The sequence below is a fragment of the Tursiops truncatus genome, chromosome 14 (genome assembly GCF_011762595.2).
Source record: "Tursiops truncatus isolate mTurTru1 chromosome 14, mTurTru1.mat.Y, whole genome shotgun sequence".
NCBI classification, from domain to species: Eukaryota; Metazoa; Chordata; class Mammalia; order Artiodactyla; family Delphinidae; genus Tursiops; species Tursiops truncatus.
Window position 1 is genome coordinate 58294238 of NC_047047.1, and position 7127 is coordinate 58301364.

General features: G+C 46.8%; 1 pseudogene; it reads right to left on the minus strand.

The window, feature by feature from the left end:
- Nucleotides 1–6349: 6349 nt before the first annotated feature.
- Nucleotides 6350–6900, minus strand: LOC101319322 (large ribosomal subunit protein uL6 pseudogene; annotated as a pseudogene).
- Between the last annotated feature and the right edge of the window lie 227 nt (nt 6901–7127).

A 7127-nucleotide genomic window follows, 5' to 3' on the forward strand; every position in this document is an offset into this window, starting at 1 on the left:
CAGCTGTGCCTTGTGCCGGTGCTGCCAGCTCTGGCCATGGGAGTGCCTTGGAGAAGTGGAACAGTGGCCAGTCCTTGTTGAGAGCTCCCTGTCTTCCTGTGGTCACTCCGACATGCTCTCTGTGAGACCCTCATATTCAGCCCCTGACACAGGAGGACCCAAGGATCTGGTCACCATCAATAAGGAGTGTCCCTTTAGGACGGACCACCTCCCTGGTGGCAGCCTCACTTGGTCCAGTGTGTGGATTGCTTTTGGTCTGGGCATCTTCTGTCTTCCAGCTGGTCCCGGGCAGGACACTATCCAAAATAACTTCACCAAAAGAGCCTCCTGGACCCCTTTCCTCAGAGCAGGACTAAGGGCTCGCCAGGCAGTAACCATCGGTGGCCTGTTAAATGCGATGCTAGAGCTAGAAGAGACCTTAGAAACCAACTTTTAATTTTATCGAAAGGCCAAGTTTAGTGAGTCAAGACATTTGCTCGGGACCACTGGGACTGTTCGTAGCAGAGCTGGAAGCAGAGCCCGGCTCCCGACTCCAGGTCCAGCACACCTTCTGCTGCCCCAGGAGAGGCCAAGGAGGGGTCTTCCATCTGCTCCACTGAATGCTCGCTAAGTGCTGCCCAGCAGTTAAAAAGAAATAAAAGCAAGACTGTCTTTGTCCTAACATTTCCATACCTTCTCTTCCCTCCCAAATCCCTGCCGTGTGATTTGGGGCAGACTTGTTACAGAAGGGATGAGAAGGCATGAGGAAACCCCACACAACAGGAGCCAGGAATCTGTCTGCTGGAGGGAGAGACGTGGGAAGCATCAGGCAGGTGGGCGGGTATCAGACACCACGTATCTTCGATCCAGAGGCACTGCCACCCAATGCTGCCCAGGCTTCCTGGCACCGTCGGCCGCCTGCCCTGCCCCACCCCCCAGAGGGATAATGCAGCCAGAGGCCACACTAGAACCTGTGAGGCATGTAAACAACACCAAGTAAACAGCCCCCAGGAATTTCTCTTACTTGAATTTCAGCTCATTTACTTGGAAGCATCTGTCCTCCCGTCTGGCTGGGGAAAGGGAGAGTAGGGGTGGGAAAGGCTAGGATTACAGTGTCCTTCTGCCTAAAGGAGGCTGCTGGTCGAGAGTACCAGTGGTTCCCTAACACTCTTCCCAGCATGTTTGCTGGGGGTATTGCAAGGACAGAGGGTGGGGAAAGGGCTGCAAGGTCAGGGGCATGGTCTGGGCAGGCTACCTTCCTCAGAAATGTTCTCAGTCTTCCGCCTATTTTATACATAGTAGTTTGTATCTGTTAATCCCATATCCTGAATTTGTCCCTCCCCCCTTCCCTCTCCCCTTTGATAATCACAAATTTGTTTTTTATGTCTGTGAGTCTGTTTCTGTTTTGCATATACATTCATTTATATTATTTTTTAGATTCCACATATAAGTGATATCATACAGTATTTGCCTTTCTCTAACTTATTTCACTAAGCATATTATTCTCTAGGTCCATCCATGTTGCTGTAAATGGCAGAATTTCATTCTTTTTTGTGGCCAAGTAGTTAATATATAAATATATATATAGGTATATTATATATATATATTACACTTATATCGATTATATTCCTATACCTATATGTATTTTATATATACCTATGTATATTAATCTATGTATTAACTATTATATATATTATATATAATAATATATTATTATTATATAACAATATTATATAATATTATATAATAATTATATATAATGTGGGGTATATATATATATATATATTTTATATATATATATATATACACACACACACACATCTTCTTAATCCAGTCATATGTTGATGGGCACTTGGGTTGCTTCCATGTCTTGTAAATAGTGTAAATAGTGCTGCTGTGAACATTGGGCTGCATGTATCTTTTTTTTTTAAATTAATTTATTTAATTTATTTATTTTTGGCTGTGTTGGTCTTCATTGCTGTGCGCGGGCTTTCTCTAGTTGCGGTGAGCGGGGGCTACTCTTTGTTGCTGTGCGCGGGCTTCTTATTGCAGTGGCTTCTCTCATTGTGGAGCACGGGCTCTAGGCACACGGGCTTCAATAGTTGTGGCATATGGGCTCAGTAGTTGTGGCTCACGGGCTCTAGAGCACAGGCTCAGTAGTTGTGGTGCACGGGCTTAGTTGCTCCACGGCATGTGGGATCTTCCTGGACCAGGGATCAAACCCATGTCCCCTGCATTGGCAGGCGGATTCTCAACCACTGAGCCACCAGGGAAGCCCCAGGATGCATGTATCTTTTCTTTTCTGTTTTTTTGCATGTATCTTTTCAAATTACTGTTTTTGTTTTTCTCGGATATATACCCAGGAGCGGAATTGCTGGGTCACATGGTATTTCAATTTTTAGCTTTTTGAGCAACCTCCATACTCTTCCCCAAAGTGGCTGCACCAATTTACATTCCCACCAACAGCGTATGAATTCCCTTTTCTCCACATCCTCACCAACATTTGTTATTTGTAAATTTTTTGATGATAGCCATTCTGAACTTCTGTCTGCTTTAAATGGTGGATTCTGCCTAAATTTTATTTCAGGTGAAGATCCTGTTGCTAAAACGTTTTGAGAAGCACTAATCTAGTGAGAAGATGTAGGAAGGGAGAAAGCACGGTTTTAGGCAAATACCTGCCACCGGCTTTGGAGTGACCTTCGTCAAAGCTGTGCATCCCTTGGTCACACCTTGGTCATTTCCACTTGGAGAAAGGCTCACCTGGGCTCTGTCGTCTCTTCCCTCACAGCCTGAGTAGGCTGCCTTCCTCGGAGACGTTCTCAGTCTTCTGCCTGTGCTCTTAGGCCAGCCCCACAGCTCCCTGCCCTCCAGGCTCCCCCACCCGCCTGCCACCCTATCGCTAAAGCCTTTCTTAGATGGGCTCAAGGGTGTGACACTAACTGAAAAGATTAAAGATTAAAAGATTAGAAAAATGATTCCAGATCAAGGTGTTATCATCACATAAATTGACAGGGAAGAAGAAAGATTGGAGGGGGTGAGGGAGACGGTAGGAAGTGGGGGGAGGGATTCTGAGCCTGCGGACACTTCCAGGGCTACTTTTAGCAATTAGCATTTACTGTCTAGTCAAATGAGCTTCGTAGATCCAGTAGAAAGGGATGCAGAGAGTTTGAGGCAGCTCCTGCTGGCTCTGGTTAGGTAGAGTACACTAATTAGAATTGAGTGGGTAGCCAGAAAAGACATAATTACTCATCTGATTCCAAATGAGGCTCATTGAACCAATGGGAAGCTTGCCATGGTAACACACTCTGTTGGAAAGGTCAAAGTCATCAAATGAAAACTGCAGGCAGATCAGGAGTGTACTCTTACAGTCAACGGAGGACTGACAGGTCTCCATAAAAAGGACTGGCACCTTTGCTGACTGTTGAATTCCCAAACGCAAGCTTGCTCTCCAAATTCCATGACTAGCAAAATACTCCGCCTCCCCCGAGCGCCTCCTTGCTGTTCTGTGCAGTTATCTATTAAAGGAAAGATGACTTTTCAAAACAGCACTCTCTATGTAGTAGGTGTTCAGGTGGGGGGAACTTAAGTGATTTGGGGAGTGATGATGATGACGAAGAAGATAAAGTTAAAATGGGGGAAAAAAACCCCACCAAGATTATAAACAGATCAGCAAATCTGGATTTTTAGAAAATGGTTTTTGGAGAATACCTATTCTCCCCAAAATAGAGGATATGGAAAAAAAAAACAGACTTAACTTTTCCATTAAGATTCTTAGGATCCGGCTTCCCTGGTGGCACAGTGGTTAAGAATCCGCCTGCCAATGCAGAGGACATGGATTTGAGCCCTGGTCCGGGAAGATCCCACATGCTACGGAGCAACTAAGCCCGTGCGCCACAACTACTGAGCCTGCGCTCTAGAGCCCATGTGCCACAACTACTGAGCCTGCACTCTAGAGCCTGCGAGCCACAACTACTGAAGCCTGCGTACCTAGAGCCCGTGCTCTGCAACAAGAGAAGCCACTGCAGTGAGAAGCCCACGCACTGCGACGAAGAGTAGCCCCCGCTCGCCACAACTAGAGAAAGCCTGTGCGCAGCAACGAAGACCCAACGCAGCCAAAAATAAATAAATTAATTAAAAATAAATAAATAAAGTGGGTGCTTACTCTAGGTTGCTTGGATACTGAGCCATCTGGGACTGGATGGGAGTTCCCGCCTTCTCCCTATAGGAGTGCTGCATCTCAAGTAAGCCTGTGGGCCCAGGGGTTCTTTTCTTTTCCTGACAGGATAGTCGCTAATGCCCCACATTGGTGTCTCATATCCTAAGATCTGGGCAGTTGGCATTTTCAGACAACTCCTGTAGACAGCTGGCAAATACAGACTGCCTGGCACCAATGTCATTTGTTCTGGCACTTGTACTATGTGAAGAAAGAGTGGCGGTTGGGGTGGGAGCCTCCGTTGCCACACAGACCCACACTGTGGGCCCTGTAGCTTCCTGGCCCCTGTGTGTCTCTCTGTGGGAGGCTGGGTAGATCCAAGGGACCTTAGCTTTCACTTATTTGGTAGATCCTTGCTTGATTCACTTACCCTATCCCCAAGGTAGCGTATTCCTTAGCCCATGCCTGTGACATCATGGAATTTGTCTTGGACCCTAGTAAGAGGGACCCATCTTGCGTGACACCTTGTTTGCAGAAATGGGTTAATGACATTCGCCTTAAGGGATTGGGGTAAAAATTCACTTGATGAGCCAGGCCCAGAGGCAGCAGCCTGAATGAAGGCATGTAGTTGTGCCTGGGCTTGGCATACTCAGGAAATGACAAATGCAATGTGGCTTTAGTGCTGCGTGCCTGGTGGGGTGGGGATAAGAGGTGACAGATGACGCTCGAGAGGGATGTGGGGCTAAAGAAACTTTTCTTTCCTTGAGAGGAATTGAATACCTGTAAAGGCTTCTAAGCTTGGGAATGACAGGGTCAGCCTCCCCTCCCCCCAACCTCTGGTCCCCTGGAAAATACTTAGGGCAGGCAGTGTGAGGGTGGGCTGGAGGAGTAGGGAATGGTTGTTAGGGAGTGAAGGCAAACTCTGATGAGGCTCAAATAGAGCCATGGAAGTGGGGATGGAGAGAAGGGTCTCTCTTTTTTTTAAAATTTATTTTATTTTTATTTATTTATTTTTGGCTGAGTTGGGTCTTCACTGCTGCGTGTGGGCTTTCTCTAGTTGTGGCGAGCGGGGGCTACTCTTCGTTGTGGTGCATGGGCTTCTCACTGTGGTGGCTTCTCTTGTTGCAGAGCATGGGCTCTAGGCACACAGGCTTCAGTAGTTCGCGGGCTCTAGAGCGCAGGCTCAGTAGTTGTGGCTCGCGGGCTCTAGAGCGTGGGCTTCAGTAGGTGTGTCTCGTGGGCTCTAGAGTGCAGGCTCAGTAGTTGCGGCGCACGGGCTTAGTTGCTCCGTGGCACGTGGGAATCTTCCTGGACCAGGGCTCTAACCCGTGTTCCCTGCATTGGCAGGTGGATTCCTAACCACTGTGCCACCAGGGAAGCCTGAGAGAAGTAGTCTTTCAAAAGAAGAATTAACAGGATTTGATGGCCATTTCGTAGTGGGGAGGGATGCATTTGAGGAAGGAGTTGAAAGGAAGAAGAAAAGCAAATGATGCTCAACAGACATTATTTTTCTTCCTTTCTTTCCCTCTAGAGGACAGAGGTTAGAAGGTCTTGTCTAGAGGACAAGGGCTAGAAAGTCCTTTCTGGGGAAAGGGCTGACTGGCTAGTTTTGAGAGACCAAGATGGAAGCCTTGGTTCTCGGGCATTAAAAGGTCCCCTGAGCCTTTTCATCTGGCCTGATGGCCCTGTTTGCCCACTTGCCCACAACTGTCCATGTTGGGCCCCAACATGCATCCCTGTCCTCCTTGTTAAAAGACAAAGAATACCAATAACCATTGCTATGTTGAGACCTTATATAATTTATCTAAAAAAAGAATCTGGGACTTCCCTGGTGGCGCAGTGGTTGAGAGTCCGCCTGCCGATGCAGGGGACACGGGTTTGTGCCCCGGTCCGGGAAGATCCCACGTGCCGCGGAGCGGCTGGGCCCGTGAGCCATGGCCGCTAAGCCTGCACATCCGGAGCCTGTGCTCTGCAACGGGAGAGGCCACAACAGTGAGAGGCCCATGTACTGCAAAAAAAAAAAAAAAAAAAGAATCTGTTTTCAAGAAGAGGATCAACCATTAAATACGGAGCTGAGGTTTGGCAGGCAGCACAAATCTATCTATCCAGATAATATTTTTCAATACAGGGCTTTTCTTTCATCTTAAAATATCACAGATAGGCCTAAGGAATCATCTGGCATCTTTTTGTGTCTGTAGTTGGACAACTTAGATCTTATTAATCAGCCTGCTGAACGGCTCCTTTTTCAGACACATAGATGCTATCCAAAATTTTTCTGGTATTTTTGTTTTTAACAGCCATGGCTTGCTGAATCAATGCAGCTGAATTTTATGCAAGTTCAATGTTGTTTCCTTCAAGAATTAACTCATCTTTATGGCCTTGAGAACTGAACAAGCAACTCCTGGCCTTATCTGAGCCCTGTGTATGTACTGATATTTTGTTCCCAAGAAATTTTGGAAATAACGTTGATGGGGAAGTGAGTGTACACAGACCTCACCTTGTAACGAAAGCCCAGGGTAGCATCCTTGATTGTGTTCTGTTCATGGCTACAGAGTACGAACAATAGCCAGTCCCTTTCTAGTTCCCTACTGTTTGTCAACCTGGAGCTGCTTCTTTTTCTTTCCAAGGAGACTGAGTTCTACATTTATGTCACTGAAGTCCCTCTGCAGGGCTCCTCTGGGGTCCTTCACAATAGCTGTGCTTCCCTTCAGAGTGATGTCGATATTTTCTGGAATGTTGACAGTCTAATTGCTGAGAATGGTCTTCATTCTTGCAGTAGATGCAGCGAAGAGAGCTGTGTGTTTAGGTTAAACCTGGTAAGCAAGTACAAAGCATGGTGAGGCTCTGTAGGGAGAGATGGGACAGGTTCAGCATTTGCTGGGAAGAGGCCTAATGCTTTACATACCTGTAAACATCTCATTTAATCCTCCCAAGACTCTTTAGGCATTGGTGTTCTTGTTTCATAGTCCAGGAAACTGTGGCTCTGAGGTTAGAC